A 26,593-nucleotide genomic window follows, 5' to 3' on the forward strand; every position below is an offset into this window, starting at 1 on the left:
CCAATCTTTAGTAAAACATTAAAGGATTCCATATATCAACATTTAAATATCAATAGTAGAAACACATTGCTAATAGATGGGAGTATGGAGAGACAGAAAAGGAATGACAGAACTGGAGATTTCTTATATATATATATTTTTAAATGAACCAAACTTAAAACATATTGGATTCAGGATTAGGTAGCCTAGATATTTTTAAAATTTTATTTAATGAATATAAATTTCAAAAGTACAGCTTATGGATTACAATGGCTTCCCCCCCCCATAACTTCCCTCCCTCCCTCAACCCTCCCATCTCCGGCTCCCACTCCCATTCCATTCACATCAAGATTCATTTTCAATTCTCTTTATATACAGAAGATCAATTTAGTATACATTAAGTAAAGATTTCAACAGTTTGCACCCACATAGAAACACAAAGTGAAACACACTGTTTGAGTACTAGTTATAGCATTAAATCACAATGCACAGCACATTAAGGACAGAGATCCTACATGAGGAGCAAGTGCACAGTGACTCCTGTTGTTGACTTAACAATTTGACACTCTTGTTCATGGCATCAGTAATCACCCTAGGCTCTTATCACGAGTTGCCAAGGCTATGGAAGCCTTTTGAGTTCACCAACTCTGATCTTATTTAGACAAGGTCATAGTCAAAGTGGAAGTTCTCTCCTCCCTTCAGAGAAAGGTACCTCCTTCTTTGATGGCCTGTTCTTTCCACTGGGATCTCACTCTCAGAGATCTTTCATTTAGGTTGTCTTCTTTTTTTTTTCTTTCCCCCAGAGTGTCTTGGCTTTCCATGCCTAAAATACTCTCATGGGCTCTTCAGCGAGATCCGAATGCCTTAAGGGCTGATTCTGAGGCCACAGTGCTGTTTAGGACATCTGCCATTCTATGAGTCTGCTGTGTATCCTGCTTCCCATGTTGGATCTTTCTCTCCCTTTTTGATTCTATCCATTAGTATTTGCAGCCACTAGTCTTGTTTATGTGATCCCTTTGGCTCTTAGTCCTATCATTATGATGAATTGTGAACAGAAACTGATCACTTTGACTAGTGAGATGGCATTGGTACATGCCACCTTGATGGGATTGTATTGGAATCCCCCGGTATGTTTCTAACTCTACCGTTTGGGGCAAGTCAGCTTGAGCATGTCCCAAATTGCACATCTCTTTCCTCTCTTATTCCCACTCTTATATTTAAAAGCGATCAATTTTCAGTTAAGTTTCAACACTTAATAATAACTCTGTATTGATTACAGTATTCAACCAAAAGTATTAAGTAGAACAAACAAACAAAAAAAATACTAAGAGGGATAACGTATTAAGTTGTTCATCAACAGTCCGGACAAGGGCTGATCAAGTCACCATTTCTCATAGTGTCCATTTCACTTCCACAGGTTTCCCCTTTGGTGCTCGGTTAGTTGTCACTGATCAGGGAGAACATATGATATTTGTCCCTTTGGGACTGGCTTATTTCACTCAGCATAATGTTTTCCAAATTCCTAACAGGGATCACTTTTCAGTTAAAATTTAAACACCTAAGAATAATTGTTTATTAATTACAGAGTTCAACCAATAGTATTAGAACAAAAAATACTAAAATGGATAAAGTATTGCATTGTACATCAACAATCAGGAAAAGAGCTGATCAAGTCACTGTTTCTCATAGTGTCCATTTCACTTCAACAGGTTTCCCCTTTGGTGCTCAGTTAGTTGTCGCCGATCAGGGAGAACATACGATATTTGTCCCTTTGGGACTGGCTTAATTCACTCAGCATGATGTTTTCCATATTCCTCCATCTTGTTGCAAATGACCGGGTTTCATTGTTTTTGACTGCTGTATAGTATTCTATAGAGTACATGTCCCATAATTTCTTTATCCAGTCTACTGTTGATGGGCATTTGGGTTGGAGCAATTCATGAAAAACCCACAGCCAACATCCTATTGAATGGGGAAAAGTTGGAAGCATTTCCACTGAGATCTGGTACCAGACAGAGATGCCCACTCTCAGTACTGCTATTCAATATAGTTCTGGAAGTGTTAGCTAGAGCTATTAGGCAAGAAAAAGAAATTAAAGGGATACAAATTGGGAAGGAAGAACTCAAACTATCCCTCTTTGCAGATGATATGATTCTTTATTTAGGGGACACAAAGAACTCTACTAAGAGACTACTGGAACTCATCGAAGAGTTTGGCAAAGTAGCAGGATATAAAATCAATGCACAAAAATCAACAGCCTTTGTATACACAGGCAATGCCACGGCTAAGGAAGAACTTCTAAGATCAATCCCATTCACAATAGCTACAAAAACAATCAAATACCTTGGAATAAACTTAACCAAGGATGTTAAAGATCTCTACGATGAAAATTACAAAACCTTAAAGAAACAGAAGAGGATACCAAAAAAATGGAAAAATCTTCCATGCTCCTGGATTAGAAGAATCAATATCATCAAAATGTCCATTCTCCCAAAAGCAATTTATACATTCATTGCAATACCAATCAAGATACCAAAGACATTCCTCTCAGATCTGGAAAAAATGATGCTGAAATTCATATGGAGACACAGGAGACCTCGAATAGTTAAAGCAATCTTGTACAACAAAAACAAAGCCGGAGGCATCACAATACCAGATTTCAGGACATACTACAGGGCAGTTGTCATCAAAACAGCATGGTTACTGGTACAGAAACAGATAGACCAATGGAACAGAATAGAAACACCAGAAATCAATCCAAACATCTACAGCCAACTTATATTTGATCAAAGCTCCAAAACCAATCCCTGGAGTAAGGACAGTCTATTCAATAAATGGTGCTGGCAAAACTGGATTTCCACATGCAGAAGCATGAAGCAAGACCCCTACCTTACACCTTACACAAAAATTCACTCAACATGGATTAAAGACTTAAATCTACGACCTGAAACCATCAAATTATTAGAGAGCATTGGAGAAACTCTGCAAGATATAGGTACAGGCAAAGACTTCTTGGAAAAGACCCCAGGAGCACAGGCAGTCAAAGCCAAAATTAACATTTGGGATTGCATCAAATTGAGAAGTTTCTGTACTGCAAAAGAAACAGTCAGGAAAGTGAAGAGGCAACCGACAGAATGGGAAAACATATTTGCAAACTATGCTACAGATAAAGGGTTGATAACCAGAATCTACAAAGAAATCAAGAAACTCCACAACATCACAACAAACAACCCACTTAAGAGATGGGCCAAGGATCTCAATAGACATTTTTCAAAAGAGGAAATCCAAATGGCCAACAGACACATGAAAAAATGTTCAAGATCACTAGCAATCAGAGAAATGCAAATCAAAACCACAATGAGGTTTCACCTCACCCCGGTGAGAATGGCTCACATTCAGAAATCTACCAACAATAGATGCTGGAGAGGATGTGGGGAAAAAGGGACACTAACCCACTGTTGGTGGGAATGCAAACTGGTTAAGCCACTATGGAAGTCAGTCTGGAGATTCCTCAGAAACCTGAATATAACCCTACCATACAACCCAGCCATCCCACTCCTTGGAATTTACCTAAAGGAAATTAAACTGACAAACAAAAAAGCCATCTGCACATTAATGTTTATTGCAGCTCAATTCACAATAGCCTTGATATTTTTTAAAAAATACCGTTGAAAACATTTTATTCATCAAAATACATTGTTTCGTAATCTTAGTATTTTTGTAGAACTTCAGACTTGAAAAGGACCTTAAGGGTCACTTTGTTTTTGTGTTTGTTTTCCACACAATAGCTCACAGGTTCACAATGAGATTTATTTTGAATTTCCAGAAGAATGAACAACTGTACTACTGAAAATTAAATTGCTTGAAATATATCACAAAACATAACAATTTCCAGGGACTTAGCTCTACTTGCTTCTTAATAAAACAATGTTTGTAAAATACCATAGTGTTTATGGCTTCAAACATTCTTCTGTTCTCTACTTGCGTGCTATGTTGCTAGCAGCAGGCAGTAGAACACTGTCCTTACATGGATGAACTCTTGTAGAACTGATTTCTTACCGAGATACGTTTCCATCCTGCAGTGATATCGGATTTTTAAAGGAATATTAGGCCAAAGATAAGCCTAGAGCATATCTGATAGCAGGCAGTATTTTCCTGCTTATTCTACTATTAATAGCAGGAAACACTACCATATGTCAGTATTGCCATCTTACTGATTAACGCACATGCACACAGAAAAGAGCTAAATGGAAAGAATGAATGCTAGTTACAGAGTACACATTTTTATTAAAGCAGGAACAGAACAGTCCTATCTAACATTTGCAACTCACACTAAAGAGGATAAACAAAGTCATTCATTGCAGCTTGATTGGGAATAGGGAAAAAAATAAGAACTAGATGCTCATGAAATGAATAATTATGTATCATAAAGTCATTGCAATATATCTAAGAAGCTGGCAACAGCTTTGAAAATGTTTAAAAGTTAGGTCCTTAATGTGTTGTACTATGAGAATTAATGGTAAAGCTAGTCTCAATACTTTATACTTTGTGTGTCTGAGGGTGCAATCTGTTGAAATCTTTATTTAGTACATACTAAGTTGATATTCTGTATGTAAAGATAATTAAAAATGAATCTTAATAAAGAATGGGATGGGAAAGGGAGTAGGAAATGGGATGGTTTGCAGGTGAGAGGGTTGTTATAGGGGGGGAAAAACTGCTATAATACAAAGGTTGTATTTTGAAATTTATATTAAATAAGAGTTCTATTAAAAAGTTATGTAACTGTCAAATCAGAAATAAATGATTATACACACACATACAAAATGAATTTTAAAGTCTTGGAAATAAAATGAGTTACAATGCCAACAGTGAGCCACATTACTTCTGGATGCTCCCTTTATGATTTTCTAAATATTTGTTTTTGTGGTTTTTAAAGATTTTATTTGAAATGCAAAGTGACATAGATGGAGAGAGAGAGAGAGATCTTCCATCAATTGGTTCACTCCCCCAGTGGCTGCAATCACCTAGGTTGGGCCAGTTCACAGGTAGGAGCTGGGAACTCCATCCAGGTCTCCTATGTGAGAGGCAAGGGAACAAATATTTGGTATATCTTCTGCTTCTTTTCCAGGCACATTAACAGGGAGCTAGAACAGAAGCAGAGCATCTAGGATTTGAACTGGTGCTCCAGTGTGGGATGGTGCTCTCACAAGTGGTGGCTTACCCTACTGTACCACAATCCCGGGCCCCTAAATCTGTTTCTTTTAATCATTAGAAGGTTTCACTCAAATTGGAAAAATACAATTAACTTCATGTTTAAAAATAGAAAAATATCAGGGAAATTCAGAAGTGTTAAGAATGAAAGCCAAGATTTGTTAATTACTCTGTTCATATTCAACTTCCTATAAAGCTACTTGATATAGATTGCATTTGTCAGTTTAGACTAGGCACTCAATTTTGCAAAAAGCACACTTTTGACAGTTCCAGTGTAACACTGACACAACACACAATTTAACATAATTCATTTACAGCCAGTATGGACAGTCGAAGTTGTTTTGACTTCACTCTTTTGTATTGGGCATTCCAAGCTCTAATGAACCAAATTCCCATCCCAAGAAGGTTGACTGCTCAGGAGGAAAAGAGAATATTTGGTATGTGCATTTTATTTCTGTTGGGGATTCAGAATCCCTAGCTCTCAATTCCAGGGCACTTCCTCAAAACAATTTTCTATTCAGGTTAACATATTAATTATCACTTTGAAATATTTTTCTATTTGAGCTGCCTTAATCATTTCAACTTACAAATAAGAACAAAGGAATATGACTTTCTTACTCAAAAGTCACTCTAAAAGCCTCTTTTGCTGCTTCTGACTGTATTCATTTTAGTTTCTCTTTCAAAATGAAAAATAAACTATAGATATTTGCTGGAATCTTTCAGTTGGGTCCTAGCTCATGTTTACTGAGCTTCCTATTCATCACCCATCACTCTGAACATCACTAGAGCAAAATGATTTTTTTCAGTTGGCAAAATAGTTTGCTGAGCTCGGAGACTCCTTGATAGCCTAACGAATTAATTTTGGTTTACAAAGATATTTATGTTTCAACAGTGTTTGAGACAATAAGAATCTGCATAGGCAACATGCTTAGTTACTTTGTTGGAAGCATTGTAGTGACACACACAGTGTTGTTTTTTTTTTTTTTGCGGGGGTGGGGGGCACTAGAAAACTGGCTAAACAACAATATGCTCAGCCTTCATTTACAAAGTGGCATTATGATCTCTCAATTCACTAAGGATAATCAGAGCAGAATATGAACATCTTTCCATTACCCCCAGGGCAAATACATTTATCGAGTTCTGGCACATGTGCACACACACAGTAGCATCAACACAAATCAACAGAAACAATATAACAACCACAAAGTACCTGACCTTGCAGATATTTTTGAATGGCATTTACATTTTGACCAATATTTGCAATTGATCATACAGGAGTCTGGTTAACATCAGGACAGGGAAGAGTGTAGGAAAGTCTGTGACCTAACATTGGATGTGTCCCCTGCAGATACCAATGTATTCGACCCTGAGAGATGAGGATAAGAGAATTTGACTTAGAGGAATGTGGTGACATTCCATAGAGAGTGGCTAAAGGGATTTCAGAATAGATGCTATTCAGATATCCTAACATGTCAGGGCCAATTGTCTTAGAGTTCTGAGTTTGTAGCCTAAGAGTAGGGCCCCAACACATGCACAGCCTTGCCTTCGGAGGACTGGGTTATCACAATAGGGGCTTAGCTTACTCAGTGAACTGAAGAAACCAGAACTAGGGCAGAAGAGGAAATTGGTTCTTATAATCAAGACAAGTACTCAGTTGTTAGAGGCAAGGCAATACAAAAAAACCCACCGTCGACTTAATTCCTTCATAAAATATGAATGAACCCTGAAAAGAGCTTTTTCAATCCCTTAGGCTGAAGGCTATAATTATTCATAGAAGCCAGAGTGCATCAGAGCCTTTAATAATAGGCGAAATGATTCAGAGTACTCAGAAGTGAGGGTTACAGAAACTTGCATCTGGCATCATTTGACATTCACTTAGCTTAAAGTATGGACTGTCTATAGTGATCATCACAAACTCTTGAGTTGGATTTAAGTATGAGTTTCAGTATGAGTTTAAGTGGAGTATATAGAAGGAGTCCAGTTTACATTAGGTCCCATAAGCAAAAATTTGAACCTAATCCTGGAGCCTCTTAGGGTCATAAAAGTTTTTGCACATAAACACAATGTTTCAAATGAGATACAAAATGGAATTAGAAAACTTCTTTCATTCCTGCATAAATGTTAGCCATTTACTTACCCAAGATATATTAAATATTGTATATGTGCACTGTAATGGAATGACCTGTATCCCAATTTGTCCAAATCCTAAAATCAAATATCTGTCAATGTGATCTTATTTAGAAAAGGGGTCTTTATAAATATAATTAAGATTAGGTGATACTGAGTGAGCCTTACTTCATTGATTTTCTCATAAGAGAAAGAAGGAAGAGATTCACATACACATAGAAAGAAGGCCATATGAAGATGCAAACAGATTCAAGTTATACTGCCACAAACCAAAAACTACCAAGAATCGCCTACAAACCACAGAAGCTGAAAGGGGCAAAGAAGGATTTTCCTCAAGAGCTCTCAAAGGGAACACGGTCTTGCTGATCCCTTGATCCTGAACTTCTAGCATCCAGAATGGCCAGAGAATAAATTCCTCCTTCTTTAAGCACCCCATGTGTGGTACTTTGTCAGGGCATCCCTAGAAAGCTATTAAGTTCATGATATTATGTGTGTGACAGATTAAACACAGAACAGCGTCACTCTTTTTGTTTCATTTCACCATCTTTTGAATATTCAGTAAATTAAAGAACCGTTGGAAGTTATTATGTTGCATTAGATGAATAGAGGTTTGGAAGTCCAAAAGTGAAAATGCATGGTACTGTTGTGAGTCAGTTATGGGGGAAATTTAAAAACAAAAGCACAGTGAAACAGCAGCCAACATGCATGGAGTACCGGCCCTGCACTAGATATGGTGCTAAGAACTTTACTTGGCATGTCTCATTTACCTCCTTACCACGACTGTATGCATTACATGTCATTATCCCGATTGTGCAAGGAAAGGAATAGACCTTAGGCAAGCTAAGGTAATTTGTTTGCTACCACTCATTGGATTCAAACCCAGCTAAGCCAAAATAATACTGGATTCCGATAGATATTAGAGTCACCAGCACATAGCAATATTTGTCATAGGAATAGTCATGCTACCTAAAGCGTTTAAAGTGAAGCCCCCAGTGGCTATGGAAAAACCTTCATTTGTAGTCCTCATGCCAAAGTATCATCAATCAGAAGATAGTGAGCTCTCCAATTCGTTCCACCCCCCAAACCCCATCAACTGAATTGTAAGTTACACAAAAGCAGGATTCTTATACCCTGGTGTACAGATATTGAAAAGAGTAAGTGGCAAAAGATAGGCACCTGATTATGCTTTTTAAATTGAACCCAGAGACTGCCATCATTAAGACACCGATGGAGGAAGAGAGACTATAGTGATGCTTAAATAGGATGGTCAGAGGATAACTAGGAGAAACCGGCATCTCAAAAGTGATGAGGAGAGCTCCAGAGTTCATCATAGTGAATAAAAGACATAAGGGCTGAAGGAAAACTATTGCAATTCAAGCTTACCATCACTGGCAGTTTTTGAAACTGCAGTTTCAGTCTTTCCTCAACATTTGGAGCCTAGGAAATGCCAGCACGATATACTCATGGCTCTTAAGAAATGAAACATGACAAGAAATAAGACTAATGATAGAGAGGGAGGCATAGCCAAAGGAAGGGAAAAGGTTAGTTATAGGAGTATTTACGGGCTGGGAAGGCAGCGACCTTAATCACAGGTGCAGCTTAGAAGAGGGAAGACCTTTTGCTTTCTCTAAGCCTGATTTTTTTTTTTTTTCAAAAGGCAGAAATCTAATTGATTCATCCCAACTGTTTTCTAGTTTAAATGTTTCTAAATCTGGCTAAGCTTCTGAACCACATGGAGAGTTTTTAAAAACAGATTTCCAGACCAAACCCTTAGAGACCATGCTTCAGAAATTGGAGATGTGGCTCAGGAGCTCTGTTCAAAAAAAAAAAAAAAATCATCACCAATGTGGGGCTGGCACTGTGGCATAGAAGGTAAAGCTGCTGCCTGCAGGGCCAGCATCCCATATGAGCACAGGTTCAAGTCCCAGCTGCTCCACTTCTGATCCAACTCTCTGCTATGGCCCGGGAAAGCAGTAGAAGATGGCCCAAGTCCTTGGACCCCTGCACCCACATGAGAAACCAGGAAAAAACTCCTGGCTTCTGGTCGGCCCATCTTCAGCCCTGGTGGCCATTTGGGGAGTGAACCAGCATATAGAAGGCCTCTTTCTCTCTGCCTCTGCCTCTCTGCAGCTTTCTTTCAAATAAATACATAAATCTTTTAAAAAAATTCTTTAAAAAATTCACCGCTGTGATTTTAGTTATTAGATTCCGCATCTCCACAATTCTCTAACACCATCTCTCAAAGCAAATAAAGTATTCCCTAATCTGCAAAGCATGTCTGTTGTACTGTAAATAGTAGCTTAAATTCATTATAATTACAAACTCCATGTTAATAGCACTAAGCTCAATAATTATGTACACAATATACTCTGCAACTTACTCTTCTGTTTGACTCTTTAGAGATCTAAATTGTATTTATCTGGGGACAAACCTGTATAAGGAAGTTCAGTCTCCAAACAACAACAAACATTTGACTTTGCTCTCTCTCAAGTCAAGCATGGCGCCTGGTAGGGAAGCCTGGCTTTAGTAAAAACTTTCCCGAGACTCAGGTGAAGGTCCCTCCACATCTTTTCCACTAGAGTTCTTATCCTCATTCGTCCCCTTATCCCTTCTACTTACAATTCTCTCTTCTCAAACTCCAGTCCTGTTACTGCAGCCTTGGCTTTTCTACATGGAGAGTCTGCCACTGTTTATGCCAGTGTTTCTCAAACTTTGGTAGACAGGAGAATCATACGGAGAGCCTGGTAAAACACAGATTTCTGGGTCCCAGGTCAAATGATTCCTCGCCATGGAGTGAGGCCGTGAGTTTGCATTCCCCCTTCTGGGGCTGCTGCTGCTTCCAGGACCTCCATTTGAGCAGCACTGATTGACACCCAAGCAGGTTCATCTGAGCGTAGCTTCTTTTTTTACTTGGTCCACGTGTGAATGATGGGTTCTACAATCCCAAAGTCATGAGCCACAAGCACCACCTGTCAGACCACACTCTTCTTACCTCATTCACAGTACCCAGTAGATGGACTTCAGAGCCCACCAGGAGGTTCCAACAAGGCATCAAAACACATGGCCCTAATTTCAAACCGATTTCTGGTCACAATGTTAAAAACTGTACCTTAAATGTGGTGTCAGGTATGAAAGCTGTACATTAATTCAAAAGATTAAAAACACTCTGACTTTATAATTATATAATAAGGTAATATGGGAACATGGTTAGGGAGAAATAAAAAAAAATCACCCAACACTGTTTTCATTATACTGGGTTTTATAACTGCTGAAGCATGAAATAACTGGCAAGCAGCTGTTGTGGCTTAATATTACAGTCTTAACTCATCAAGGATTTTTGAGCTCTAATTGGCTGATTGACATCCACTGCCTTCCAGAACTGAAAAGCTGTCTCATGGCTGATGTCCTCAGAGGACAGTAAAATCTATTAGTACCTTCCATCCTTCCCATCTCCTTTCTCTTTTGTCTCCTTGGTTCTTCTCTGCTTCTCCACATCTGCTTTCTGCCACCCCCACCCGCAAGCCTGCCCCATCAGAGCTTCCAGCAGTTATGGGATTTTCTTCCCTCTTGCCTTTTCTACTTCCTTCCAATTCTCACACACCTGTTAGTTTTGATGTGCCGAGACTAATGTTCCTAAGGCAGTGGACAGGATATGTTGTTTTGCTCATCTCTACTTCCACTCTTCTATAACACCATCCTCCTATCTTTGGGGAACTTGCTACCAACAATCTGTTTTCTGGTGGGGCTGTTGATTCCAGGACCACATTTCCATCCTATTTCAATCCAACTCACCATGGCTACAAATATATATTCCCCTCTCCCCCTGGCTGTGATGAATTGCCCACAGTTGAGTGCACTACATTGGTATGGCCATTAGTGAACTCAACTGGGTTTTACATAATGATCTTTGAGAAGGGACCCTTCTTGCTTCTGAAGTGGCTAAGGTAAGGTGACATAAACCTTGAGCTGTTTAAAGTCATCCTCCCTTCTCCACCACATAGTGAAGCCCATCTATGGTATAACAGAACTGGATAGTCCTAATAGGGAAACAATGCGATAGAGGGGTCAGGGGAGAGGTAGGACAGGGCTAATGAACAAATACGATGATTCCAAGTCCTTAGAATACACGTCTTTGTAAAACTTCATATCAAGCGTCTTTGTAAAACTTCATATCAAGATTCTACAGTTACTCAAGTTAGTGAATTTTCCTCTCCCACTCTAAGTTGGGTTGCTACCCCATGTGGCTCACAGAAGACTGACCTAAACAGAATTTATAACCAATGAGAGCACTACCAAAGGATAAATTCATCATCCCTTCACATGAAACAAATATCTTGGGTTTTCTGTTCTGTTGAGCTGTATGTTTTCCTGCCTCTCTTCCTTCCTTCCTCTTCTCTCACCCCCACCCCCATCTTCCTTCTCTCTCTCCCCACATCTCTTGCCTTTTCTTCCTTCTTATTTAGCTCCTTCTCCACCTGTGACTCCTCAGTAAACTCACAAATGTTCTGTAGAATACTGCTTCTCAAACTCTGTGTTTTTTTTAAACTTTTTTTAGCAAATATAATTTTCCAAAGTACAGTTTATGGATTACAATGGCTACCCCCGCCCCGTAACTTCCCTCCCACCCACACCCCTCCCATCTCCTGCTCCCTCTCCCATTCCATTCACATCAAGATTCATTTTCAATTATCTTTATATACAGAAGATCGATTTAGTATATATTAAGTAAAGATTTCATCAGTTTGCAAACTCTGTGTTGTGAAGAATGAGCTTATTTACATCTCCAAGTCCTGGACGACTGATATTCTTGTAAGAGACTATAAAAATGAATGACTAGATCATGTGCTTGGATGTCATAGCAATGTCAAATTGCTATAAAGGTTTCTATATATGCTCAAATTTTCTTATCTCAGTATGGATCAGTAACAATTTGTAGACTGACACTAGTCTGCAACCTGCGCTTTGAGTAGCACATGTATATGCACAGATAGCAGCCACTATTCAAGTGAGTTTTTAACAATTCTTTTAATATCCAGAATTTATTTCTAAGTATGAGAAACATGTTTATCAGAAACATTAGCACAACATACAATAAAAACTAAGTTCAACTCCTGGTTCTGAGTAGGTTGATCTGCATCATCTAGTCTCTTAAAATAATTGCATTTTAGAAAAGTCCAATTTTCACTAAAATATACCTATCATTGTAGGTCTCAAAGTCTTGAAAAGAGTGTCAAGAAAGTATTATATTTAATACTCTCACATCTCATTGTCTATTAATTGAATTTCATTATAAAGTGGTCTTTCTTGGCATCATATAAAATGGTTTCACTAAAATGGTTGCACAAAATGAGTAGGTCTAAGAATTAAATCTCAGAAAATTCACACACATTTTCATAAATATAAAGGAAGCATTAAGAAAGCTGTCCTAATGTAGAAATCTTGATATGACTAGGAAATGGCCAAATCTTCAAAAAATAAAATCAAAGAAATAAAAAAAGTTGCTTGGGAGAGTAGGAAAAATGATGGATTTGCTGTATGTTTATACTTCTTATATGACGAAAAATTGTTATGCATAATTCTGAATCTGGCATGCCTCAAAATGTTTGATCTTTCTTTCTACTAATAGTTCTAAAATTCAATCTCTGGGTTTATTTCAAACATCAATTTACCTTTGAGAATTCAATCTTTGTCATCAGACAGACAACACAGGAAAGTTGAGTAGAAACATTCTAGAAAATTGCTCTCAATACAGTAGAGAAGGATGGTGTTAAGAATAAGAAATGAATTCTTCCTTTTCCCCCTTAAAGTCAGTATTGTATTTTAACCAAAATTGATTTAAGCCATTGAGATGTACCCAAGGGGAATGTAAGTTCTTCTGAGGTTTACATATATTGACATTATTGGAAAGGGCAGAGGTCACAAAACTTAGGTACTATTTTAGGTTAAAAATGCAAAATATTGAAAGAGGAAGGAGTTTATTGTGTGGAACTGCTATAGGGTATCTGTTTCAGCTTTCTTGTATACTAATAGCAAATTTTCTGAGACCATAAATTTTGGATGTTTGTTGGAAGAGGGGAAGTAAGGAAAATACTTTGAAAAATATCTTGGATTTTGCATATACTTTTAATCTCCAACATTGAATAGAATCCCTTCTATTGCAGTTGTTCATTTGCCCACTTGAAATATGGCTGGTGGTGATTTGATCTTTAAAAAATTGAGTCTCAAAGAAAAGCCATATACAAATATAAATAAATGCAAAAATCTTCATGCACCTGCTGAGCAGCACGGTTCTTCAATGGCCTTCTTATTTACCCTCAGGACCAAACAAAATGCCTCATTTTTCTAAGATTTCTAAAAAAATTATTTTCAAGCTTATTTTAAAGTTAGACCAAAGTGTGGGGGATTCTTAGTCATTTGCCTTATAACAGCATTTTCTTTACTCTTAATCACATGGAATTTGTTACCTGTCATTTGGAGAGGCCAGTGTCACAAGTCTTACGCCATTCTATTTCTAAAGGATAACTGACACATACGGCCAAGGAATGAGAAGAAATGCCCTTTGTCACTGAAACTTTGCAAGGGAAAAGTGGAATTATATGTCATCTCTACCAGTCGCATTGTGTTACTTGAGGAAAGAAGTTCCTGTTTTCAGTTTGCTTGTAGATGGACCTCTCCTTGACTGTCCCTCTAAGATGAGCAAGGGGGACACTGTGGAGGGTGTCTTCAACTCTTCTTGGATGTGGAAAGACAGGCAACAAAGACATCATTATCATAGAAACCTGAGGAAGCAGTGGGGATGATTCCCAACTGTTTTTGATTATAGTGAACAGAAAATAAAGAAATTTGTAGAAGTGTTTTCTGACTGACAGATGGCATTTTCTTTTAGAGTACTGAGCCTGTCACTCACAATCTCAGAGAAGCAATCTATTTATTAGTGTGAGACCTGGAGGAAAGCAGAAAAAGCATCTCTGATGTTTAACAAAAAGTTTCCTAATGAGTTCCCGAGGCTAAACTTCCCTCACAGAACCCTGAAAGCAGTGGGCATCTTTCTACCTTCAGAACTCTGCTCTGCTCCCTTCTAGACCTGCAGAGGCCCCTTCCTTCCTTCCAACCTCTGATGTTGTCACATGGGTCTCCTTCCAGGCCCTGCATGTGTTCCATCATCTTCATCACGCTGTTTCTGGCCACTCCAGCCAGTTTCAACTTTCAGTCTTCAGAACTGTCTATTCAGATTCCAAGGTTTTTCTGCACCACTGAGCCTATCGAGAATCTGATGAAAGCTGTAAACAGCTTCTTCATTTATCAGTCCATTTATTGACATGGGAATTGTGTATATACATATACACAAAAAATAGTTTGGTTGTTTGAGGGCCTCCTAAGCTCATTCCTGCAATCCCAGTTTATACAGCATTTCTCTCCAAATCAACCAAGTTGGTATTGCTGTGTATTGTTATTTAGGTGATAAATGTAATACACATGTCATCTCCCTACTAGACTAATAAATTCTTGATAGTAAGTTTAACTTGTTGGCATCATTTGCAGTGCTCCATAAACAGCTCTTAAACAGAGGTGCCTCCTACAGGTTAGGAGTGTGCCAGGAATAGCAGAGGGTCATTGTGCAATGATTCTCAAGATTGACTGCCCACTGGAATCACCAAGAAAGTTTCGTAAAAAAAAATACTGATGCCAGGGGTCTGTTTCTAAAATTTTCATTTAGCTCATCCTGGGTATAGCCTGGAAATTTTTTTACTTCAAGCTTCCAGGTGATTTTTAACATGCAAGTAATGTTGAGCACCGATGGTGAGTAACTAATAGTGAAATGTTCCCAGTCAGACTTACTGGGTGGGAATCCCAACTCTCTCTTGTGTGACCTCCACCAAATTACTTACGTGCCCTAATGCTCTTATAAAGTGAGAATAATAACAAATTTGGGCATAAGGATTGTTGTGAGGATCAAAGGAGATGAATTGTGAAACCTTTGACAGTATCAGGCAAAAGAGTCCGCACTCCACAAAAGCTGCCTTTGTTACTTTAACGCTTGCATAGACATTATATTGTACATATCACAATCCAGGCTTAACTGCCTGCCGTCTTAGAGGCAATACAGGTGTTTGCAATTTAATTATCAGTAATCTTCTAACCATTTTCCCATGGAGTTTTCTCCATGCTTTTCTGCAATAACCCAACTATCTCACGATTGCTTCTTTGTGTGGCAATAGAAACAGCAGAGAAATCTCCAACAGAAATAAAGAAGCTTGAACAAGTGTAATATACATAGTAGTACCCAAATCTAAGTCAGTATCCTTGACTTTTTAGTACTACCAGCTTCACCGAGTGCATCACAGAGCACACACAGGTTCTACTATCATAGCAATCTCTTGAGATTCCTTGTTTAAGGGTTTTGCTTTGGGGATTTGGCTTCATGGGAGAACATTTATCTGAAACTACTTTTATGCAATTTGTCTTTCTGAGCTTCAAGTAGTACTATATTTTAGGATTACTAAAAACTGAAAAGGCAAATAAATCATACATTAAATATGTACCCATCATTAGAAAAACAAATGCAAGCTCTGTTTCAATTGGATGAATACTACTAGTTTCCCAGTCTTTCTACAAAGATGAAACTGAGTTTGGATTTTAATCTTGTATTCTTGCCTAAAAAAAGGTTAAAACACAAAAATTCTATGAAGTATCTGTGAGTTTTTAATAAATAAAAGAACATGGGTTAGGCAAATTATTTAATCATTCTCAACTTTCATTTTCTACATTTATTTTTTATTTTTATTAACTTTTATCTAGTAAATATAAATTACCAAAGTACAGCTTATGGATTACAATGGCTTCTCCACCCCTCCATAACTTCCCTCCCACTCGCACCCCTCCCATTTCCCACTCCCTCTCCCATTCCATTCACATCAAGATTCATTTTCAATTCTCTTTATATACAGAAGATCGATTTAGTATATATTAAGTAAAGATTTCATTAGTTTGCACCCACACAGAACATAAAGTGTAAAATACTGTTTGAGTACTAGTTATAGCATTAATTCACATTGGACAACACATTAAGGACAGAGATCCTACATGGGGAGTAAGTACACAGTGACTACTGTTGTTGACTTAACAATTGATACTCTTGTTTATGGCATCAGTAATCTCCCTAGGCTCTAGTCATGAGTTGCCAAGGCTATGGAAGCCTTTTGAGTTTGCGAACTCCGATCTTATGTAGACAGGGTCATAGTCAAAATGGAAGTTCTCTCCTCCCTTCAGAGAAAGGTACCTCCTTCTTTGATGGCCCCGTTCTATCTACTGGGATCTCACTCACAGAGACCTTTCATTTAGGTCCTCTTTTTTTTTTTCTTGCCAGAGTGTCTTGGCTTTCCATGCCTAAAATACTCTCATGGGCTCTTCAACCAGATCTGAATGTCTTAAGGGCTGATTCTGAGACCAGAGTGCTGTTTAGGGCATCTGCCATTCTATGAGTCTGCTGTGTATCCCACTTCCCATGATGGATCCTTCTCTCCCTTTTTTATTCTATCAGTTAGTATTAGTAGACACTAGTCTTGTTTGTGTGATCCCTTTGACTCTTAGACCTATCAGAGTCATCAACTGTGAACTGAAATTGATCACTTGGACTAGTGAGATGGCATTGGTACATGCAACCTTGATGGGACTCTATAGAATACTATACAGCAGTCAAAAACAATGGAATCTGGTCATTTGCAACAGAATGGAGGAATCTGGAAAACATCATGCTGAGTGAATTAAGCCAGTCCCAAAGGAACAAATATCATATGTTCTCCCTGATAGGTGACAACTAACCGAGCACCAAAAAGGAAACCTGTTGAAGTGAAATGGACACTATGAGAAACAGTAACTTGATTAGCCCTTGTCCTGACCATTGATATACAATTTAATACTTTATCCCTTTTAGTATTTTTTTTGTTTTAGTTAATACTATGATTGAACTCTGTAATTAACACACAATTATTCTTAGGTGTTTAAATTTAACTGAAAAGGGATCCCTGTTAAATATAAGAGTGTGAATAAGAGAGGGAGGAGTTGTACAATTTGGGACATGCTCAATTGGACTTGCCCCAAATGGCAGAATTAGAAATGTTCCAGGTGATTCCAATACAATCTTATTTTCTATATTTAATGCCGATGTACCTTGGTTTAGGATGGGTGGGAAAACATGTATTCAGAATATGATGTTATGTACCTTCCAGTGTTCCACTTATTTCCAGTGCAACCAGTGTGTGGACAGCAGGTTATAACAGAAAAATATAGACTTTGAAACTACTTGATTCATCCTTTAGAAGTTATGTGACCTTGGGAAACTTACTGAACTTTTTAGGGCCTTGAAAGGTGGTGGCAAGTTTAAAGGCAGTAACAGAACAGAATGTTTAGAACAGTGCTTTGAACAAAGTAGAAATTCAGCAGATTTTAATTTGCACACTTCCTGGTGGAGATTCACGTAAGGTGAAATCAGGTATTTCCCCACAGTGAGTGAGCATGTGAGTATCAAGGAGAGACTTTATGGATGCATATTTCTTTTTTTAAAAAAGATTTATTTATTTATTTATTTGAAAGGCAGAGTTACAGAGAGGCAGAGGCTGAGGCACAGGTAGAGAGAGCAAGCGAGAGATCTTCCATCCACTGGTTCACTTCCCAAATGGCCCCAACAGCTGGAGCTGCACTGATCTGAAGCCAGGAGCCAGGAGCTTCTTCAGGTCTCCCATGCTGGTGCAGGTACCTAAGCACTAAGGCCATCTTCCACTGCTTTTCCAGGCCATAGCAGAGAGCTGGATCGGAAGTGGAACAGCCAGGTCTCAAACTGGTACCCAAATGGGATGCCAGCACTGCAGGCTGTGACCACAGGGCCGGCCCCTATGGATGCAAATTTCTAAAAACAATGCTCATTTCCCAAATAAAACTAAAAACAATAATGACAAAAGTACATTGATTCATGTGAACTTATTTTAGTGAATGTGATACAGGATCCTGTGTACTTGGTAAGTTAAGAAAAATTTGAAAGTTAAGTAAGGTTAAATGGGAGAGAGACAAATAGGTGGAGCAGAGAGCTTTTTAGTGCAGTGAAACCGCTCTGGATTACACACACATGGTGAGTACATACATGTTTGTCCAATCTAGAGAATGTATAACACCAAGAGTGAACTGTAATGGAAGCCATGGACTTCAGGTAATAGGCTCATCAGTAGCAATAAAGGTATCATTATGATGAAGGATGTTGACAATGGGCAAGCTGGTTCACCTGGCGGCAAAAGGCATATAGAAAATCTCTGTACCTTCTGATCAACTTTGCTATGAACCTAACATCTCTCTAAAAATACTCTTTTAAAAAACGTGGGAATAAAAGTCCTTTCCCAGAGTGGGCATTGAGGCCCAGTTCCCTAAGCTACCTCTTGGGACTCCAGCATCCCACATCAGAGTGCTGCTTCTGATCCAGCTCCTTGCTAATGAGCCTGGGAAAACATTAGATGATGGTCCAGGTATGCTTGAGGCTCTGCCACCCATGTGGGAGAGTTGGACAGAGCTCCTGGCTCCATTGGCCTGGTCCAGATCTTATTATTTAAGTCTCTGAAGTCAAGGACTTGGCTATCCATGCACTGAGGACACCCAGGATGGAAGGCACTGTGTGTTGCAAGGCTTGGGCATGCACAGAGGAGGGAGGATCTGACTGGCAAAAATAAAGAAGCCAGAACAATATGGCAACTTCAATACTTGGGCCCCTAAATCCAGAATTAAAAGTCCATCTTGCCCTTCTGGCCTGATTTTCAAGCCTCTTCAATCATCATTTGCCTTGACAGCCATTTCCATATACCAACATTCTACCTTTTCTACAAAGTTTACCCCAATCCTCCCCAAAGGAAGAGGCAGATTTGAGACACATTTCTCCTCTCTCCTTACTCACAATAACAATAAAGCCCTTCTGTCTTCAAAAGACCAGCCTCATGGAGTGTGACTGGGCAGAGGGCAGGGAGTCTGTGATGGCCTAAAATTCAACTACGACCTAACTTCTGGGTTAGCACAGGTACTCTAGGTTAAGGTGAACAAGACTCTCCCACTTCAGATGCCAATTGTACATAGTAGGTCTCCAGGTTACACACAATTTCTGTCCCAGTGGATGCAAGTTGGAGGTTGCCACGATCCCCTCCTCAGGTTTGATAATTTCCTAGAACAACTCATAGAGCCCAGGAAAACAATGTAGCTCCTATTTCTGGTTGATTATAAGGGATCCAACTCAGGAAGTGCCAGATGGAAAAGATGCACGGGACAAGGTACTGGGGTTGGTGGAGATGGAGCTTCTATGCCTTCTCTAGGTGTGCCACCCTCCTAGCACCCCCACGTACTGCAATTGGAGGCTCTTAGAACCCCTGTGTAGGGTTGTATAGAGGCATCATTACATGGGCATGATCGGTTAAATCAGGGACTGTCCATGATTAAGTGGATCTTGCAGCTCCAGTCAGGTGGGGCTGAAAGTTCCAACCCTCAAATCACTTGATTGGTCCCACAAGCCCCCATGCTCCAGCATAAACTCAGGTATGGTTGAAAAAGGCTTTTTACAAATGAAAAGCACTCCACAGGTCTTAGAGGCTCTGTATCCGGAACCAGGGCTGAAGACCAAACATATTTTTTATTATTATGTGACGATATCATGGGGAATTGAATGATTTAAATGGAAACAGAGATTTGAACCCACTAAGATATAGACAAAGTACCAAAACTCTAGTTATATCCTATTGTCAAATCCTGTACTCTTTCCTCCACGCTGTACAATGCACACCTTCTGATGCCTAGGGTATTTCTGTATCACATGTTACATATTTATCAAGCTCTTTGTGTTCATGGAAACTGATGTTTTCTATGACTCATCTTCCCCTTCTCTCCGAGGTTTGCTATCTGTTCCTGATAGTTCCTGTGGCCTCTTTGACATGACATCAGATCTCTTCAAACCTATTCCTTCTTTCCATTCTTGATTAACTTTACTGATTCTTTACACAATATGCCGGTGGTACAATGTGCCACTCTATGCACAAGCCCATTTTTAAGTTACTGAAATGAACATCAACGGGCATTACCATTAAAAGAAGTAATTTTTTCTGCTTCTGGAGCAACTTCATCAATCATATGGAATTATTTCTGCATTTAAAAAATGAGCCTTAAAATCAAATAAGTAATTCTCTCTTCATACTCCCACCTTATTTACTTCTCTTTTGTCCTTCTAATTCCTCTTTTCCACATCTCCATTTTTTATTTTTCTCCCTCAGTTCCTTGCTGACAGCTGGGAGAAGTTTAAATGATTTGTAGTTAATTGATGACTACTCTATTTGACAGGTTTTATTCAACTATTCTTTCCTTTTATACTTTTTGGCACATTAAATTATACTAACCTATATTCCCTTCTCTCTCTGCTTGGAGTGTTCAAGCACAAAAGCAGATAATTTTATTATATAAATGGTATTTATAACTAAACATAATAACCAGCCATGCTGTTTTCTTAAAATTTGATTAAAATAATACTAGATATTTTTAAAATAAAAAAACTTATTATTTTCATTTTCTGTGTTAACAACACCAAATCTAAAAACTAACCATCCAGACTATTGATCTATAGTTCAAGTTATTATTTTAAAGTATAAATCTTAGTCTGGACAGTTTGGCATATACTAAACACTCAATAAAACTAGAGCATAAACTAGTAGGAAAAAACAAAACAAAAACTTGAGTTTTTAACTGATGTAGTCTCATTACTGAATGCTCTTAAAACTAAATGTCCTGTCTTAAGTCTTTTGCTATAAAAGACTGAAGACCAATCCTAGCTAGTCTTTTACAATAATGAAGCTCTCAAATACTTATTGAGGTTAATTTTTAAAGGTTGTATAATATCATAGCTCCATTTAAATAGAGGTTAAGCAAAGTTCATAGATTAACTCTGTTATGACACAATTACAGTTTCCATTTGGATGACAATAGCATGTCTGTTATTCTCTCTTTTAGAAGTTATCAAGAGCAAGTTTAAGCACACTCAAATGGTAAAATAATTGCTCCTGCAATCTTAATGCTAAATTAAAACACTTGTTATAATAACAAGCCTAGGAAACTTTAAGATATCAGTGACCAAATATGAGTAATAATACTGATATGTGGACCCAAAGAAATCCTATGAAAATGCATGTTGGCAACATTGATGGAGTTGTTCCAGTTCTGAAAGGTTATCTTGGGGCCAGCAATGTGGTGTAGCAGGTTAAGCCACCACCTGTGATGCAAGCATCGAATATGGGTGCCAGCTTGAGTCCCTGCTGCTCCACTTCTGATCCAGCTCCCTGCTAATGCATCTGAGAAAGTACTGGAAGACAGCTCAAGTGCTTGGGACCCTGCATCCACATGGGAGACCAGTAAGAAGCTTTGGATGGGCCCAGCTCTGGCCATTGCAGCCATTTGGAGAGTGAATCAGCAGATGGAATATCTTTTTCTCTCTGTCCCTCCAACCCCCCCAGCCCAAGTAACTCTCTCAAATAACTAAATAAATCTTTAAAAAAAAGGTTATCTTATATAACCCACTTTAAAATCCAACACCATTTCCACTATGTTCAGTACTACATGAAAGCTGCAAGATATCACTTTGTGTTAATTATGGATATGACACTTTTTGTTCACTTTGCCCAGCTTGATCTCCGCCTCACAGAATTTAAAATGCACCAGGTGGACCTTCAAACTATAAAATTCCTGTACATCTTGAAGAAAAGCGTAAGTATAACTTTACTGACTTTCAAAAGAGAAAACCTACTTTAAAAATTAAGGACACAGATGACACTGAAAAAGGAAAAAACACTCTACTATTTGGAGCAAAACAATGACTCACTTAGGAAAATTTTGTCTAGAATTTTTACCAAACTAATGATCTTTGATTTTGCAATGACAAAAAACAAAACTTTCAAGATTTTTTTTTTAAAAAGTTAACTGAAACCATGTTTCAAATGCATCCTTGATGAAAAATAGTACTTGCAAGTTGTGCAGCATTCACCATATTTAACACTGTACCCTGTAGCTTAAAAATAAATCTTTTTAATTAGTGAAACTTATTATCTATCTGTGCAAAACACTGTGGTTAATGGAAGATGAACCAATGCTCACTTTTAAAAAAAGCTTGTTTTATTTTTTCAACATCAAAGATAAATACCTAAAAATAAAAATATACTTCTAAAATAGCACACTAAAAAGTTCTAATTAAAACTGAAAATTCAGGGCTGGTGCTGTGGAATAGCAGGTAAAGCTGTTGTCTGCAACACCAGCATCCCATATGGGCACCAGTTCGATACGTGGCTGCTCCACTTCCAATGCAGCTCCCTGCTAATGTGCCTGGGAAAGCAGCAGAAGACGGCCGAAGTACTTAGGCTCCTGCACCCATGTGGGAGACCTAAAGGAGGCTCCTGGCTTTGGTCTGGCCCAATCCTGGCAATTTTTGCCATTTGGAGAGAGAGCCAGCAGATGAAAGATTCTCTCTTTGCTTCTCCCACTTTCTCTTTGGTCTGACTTTCAAATAAATGAGTCTTTAAAAAACTTAAAATTAAAATTCATACTAGAACTATACATATCTCTCCACCTGTGTTTACCCCATAACATCTGCTATTATTTCCTTGTTCTAATGAGACTATTTAAAAAAAAATTTTTTTTTTTTTCTAAAAGAGGGGCTGGTGCTGTGGCGTAATGGGCGGGGTTGCCGCTTGCAGTGCTGGCATCCCATATGGGCACTAGTTCTAGTCCTGGCTGCTCCACTTCCCATCCAGGTCTCTGCAATGGCCTGGGAAAGCAGTAGAAGATGGCCCAAGTCCTTAGGCCCCTGCACCTGCATGGGATACTGGGAAGAGCTCCTATCTTTCGATCAGCACACCTCTGGCCGTTGCAGCCATCTGGGGAGTGAATCAGCAGATGGAAGACCTCTCTCTCTCTCTGCCTCTGCCTCTCTGTGACTCTACCTTTCAAATCAATCAATAAATCTTTTTTTAAAAAAATTCACTCCCCAAATGGCCACATGGCCAGAGATGGGCCAGTCTGAAGCCAGGAGCTTCTTACTGGTCTCTCACCTGGGTACAGGGACTCAAGCACTTGGGTCATCTTCTGCTGCTTTCTCAGGCACATTTGCAGGGAGATGGATTAGAACTGGAGCAGCCAGGACAAACCAGTACCCATATAGAATGCTGGCACTGCAGGCTTAACCTGCTATGTCTCAACACCAGCCCTGGGCTACTGTTTTCTTGGAGAAGCCATGATTGGCAGACCACAGACAAGAGAGTAGTGTGATAGTTGAGTCAATATGTCAATTTAGCTGGGCCACAGTGCCCAGATTGGTGGTTGAACATTGTTTTGGTTGTCTCTGTGGGGGTGTTTTGGATGAGATAAACATTTAAATAGTGGACTGTTGGTAATGCAGATTGCCCTCTCCACGGTGGATAGGCCTCTTCCCATCATCTGGAGGACTAACTAGCACAAAATAATGGGTTCCTCTGAGCAGGAGGAAATTTTCCACAAGAGAGCCTCTGAACTTAACCTGCAACATGCATTTCCCAGGTCTCCAGTGCGACAGCTCACCTTGCAGGTTTTGGACTTGGTGGCCTCCTTAACTGTGTGAGCCCATTCCTTAAAAATAAATCTCATCAAGGTGGCATGTACCAATGCCATCTCACTAGTCAAAGTGATCAGTTTCAGTTCACAATTGATCATAATGAAGGATTAAGAGTCAAAGGGATCACATAAGCAAGACTAGTGTCTGCTAATACTAACTGAAAGAATTAAAAAGCACTCTGGCCTCAGAGTCAGCCCTTAAGGCATTCGGATAGGGCTGAAGAGCCCATGAGAGTATTTTAGGCATGGAAAGCCAAGACACTCTGGCAAACAAACAAACAAACAAACAAACAACTGAATGAAAGATCTCTGCGAATGAGATCCCAGTGGAAAGAACAGGCCATCGAAGAAGGAGGTACCTTTCTCTGAAGGGAGGAGAGAACTTCCACTTTGACTATGACCTTGTCTACATAAGATCAGAGTTGGCAAACTCAAAAGGCTTCCATAGCCTTGGCAACCCATGACAAGAGCCTAGGGTGATTACTGACGCCAAAAACAAGAGTAACAATTGTTAAGTCAACAACAGGAGTCACTGTGTACTTACTCCCCATGTAGGATCTCTGTCCTTAATGTGTTGTTCAATGTGAATTAATGCTATAACTAGTACTCAAACAGTACTTTACACCTTGTGTTTCTGTGTGTGTGTGCAAACTGTTGAAATCTTTACTTAATATATACTAAATCGATCTTCTGTATATAAAGAGAATTGAAAATGAATCTTGATGTGAATGGGATGGGAGAGGGAGCGGGAGATGGGATGGTTGCAGGTGGGAGGGAAGTTATGGGGGGGAAAAAGGCACTGTAATCCAAAAGTTGTACTTTGGAAATTTATTTTATTAAATAAATGTTAAAAAACATGAATCTCTTTCCATATAGACATACTTGCTGTTGGTTCTGTTTTTCTAGAGAACTCTGTCTCATACAAAGGGTCAAATATTCGATTTGTGAATTCCAAAGTCTAGACCCAGGTGTAAAAGCAAAGATTTAGATGAAAGAACACAACTCAGTACAAACCAGTCTTCCCATCCCCCAGTGAGACAGACGCCCCAGAGTAGTAGATGAAAAAGCATTGAGTTGAAAGGGAAAGTGAAGAGGGTTTAGTTGCAGGTGCATCCCTGAGAAGGTTTCGTGTACACAGTCGTCCCCTAAGACCAGGTCTGAAAGATGGAAATAGTGGCGGAGGAGGTTTAGAGACAGGGACGGCAGAGTGGATCAGTGTCTCCTGAAGAGGAGTGAGGTCTACACAGTTGACACAAAGGACTTCAGAAAACTTTCCGGAATCTCCAGCACTGGAGATTCAGTTGGAGAACTATAGAGATCCTGAGGGTCTGACAGCAAGAGTCACAGAGATCCCGCAGACTTGAATAGGGATGGAGGTTAAGAAAAATGAAGATGCACAGGGACCCACCTGCCTGGACTGCTCACCAGAGGCCAGATGGGAATGAAAACATCACTGCAGATGCCTCACAGAGATCTGGACCCTGAGGGGAAGAGATGCCCCCATCTCGTGATTGTACACGAGGTGGTGCCCCCAGGCAGGGAAGTGGCTGAGATTAAATTTCTAACTCCTGGCCAAATGCAGGCTGAAAACAGAAATGGGGAAAGTCACATTTCTCTTTCCTCTTTCTGTTTTACCCCCAACTTTGTCCGGGCTAGTGGCCCTGGCCCGACATGAGATGCAGCAGGCTGAGGCTGTCCCTTATCTAATCCTGTTTCCTGTGCTTATTGCTCTGAAGGCACAAGATACATTCCTGCAGGCAGGATGTGACTTCTGATGAAGGTGTATGATGTTCTTTGCTCTATCAGCAGAGCTTGTACCCTGATCTTTGCTACCTTGTAAACTTGTTTCGTTCCTGTGCTATGCATGATTGCACACAATGAATGTTATCTGTATGGGGCCTGGGGTATATATCCTTGTGTTTCTTGGTGCTCACTGCTGGAGGCTGAAGAGTTTCCCCAGGAAGACGGCCTCCAGTCCCTCATCGCCAGGCGACGAGGCAATAAACGTGGTGATGAATTGACTGAGTGCTGCGTCTCCGTGTGGTTTGTCGGGTGGCCTCTGACAAACTTAAAGGTGTTTCTTGGTCTGCTATACCTATAAGTAAGGACCTGGAGTGGAATGAAGGGAGGAGGGGGGGATGTGTTCAGGAGACCTGAGTACTATCCCAGGCTCAGTCAGTCATACTATGGAGAAATCTCGGAGCTTCTTTGAACTCATTTTCTTCAAATGTAAAATGAAGGAATTAGAAGTTCCTTGCCAGAAGCCAAGTTCTTTTTTTCTTGACATACATTGTCAGTAATCTAAAAACATAAAAGGAAGTACTGGTTTAGAAGTACTGCTGTCCAAAAATGATGCTAGAGTTTGCACATGTACAGTTTCTAGCCAATAGCCAGTGCCAATGAATATCTGCTCAAGTGAAATGAAGCGAATCCTAGAGTTCAGTACTGAAATTATCCCTGGGGTCTTGTCACCTAGTTATGTTTCACTGTTCTGCTTGGTGAGCATGTAATAGTGAGTTCTCACAAAAGGCACGGGCTCTGTGGAAAGCCATCAAATTCATTTCTCTGCTGCATGCTAAGCAGCATGGAAGATCTTCCATTTATGACCCTGCAAATCACAGCTGCTTCA

At 39.3% G+C, this 26,593-nt stretch overlaps 1 protein-coding gene across 1 annotated transcript in view; it reads right to left on the reverse strand.

The window, feature by feature from the left end:
• Positions 1-26,593, reverse strand: part of NECAB1 (N-terminal EF-hand calcium binding protein 1) — a 221,807-nt gene that overhangs the window by 132,072 nt on the left and 63,142 nt on the right. The gene's annotated exons all lie outside the window — the stretch shown is intronic.

This window comes from Lepus europaeus, chromosome 4, assembly GCF_033115175.1.
Source record: "Lepus europaeus isolate LE1 chromosome 4, mLepTim1.pri, whole genome shotgun sequence".
Taxonomy (NCBI): Eukaryota; Metazoa; Chordata; class Mammalia; order Lagomorpha; family Leporidae; genus Lepus; species Lepus europaeus.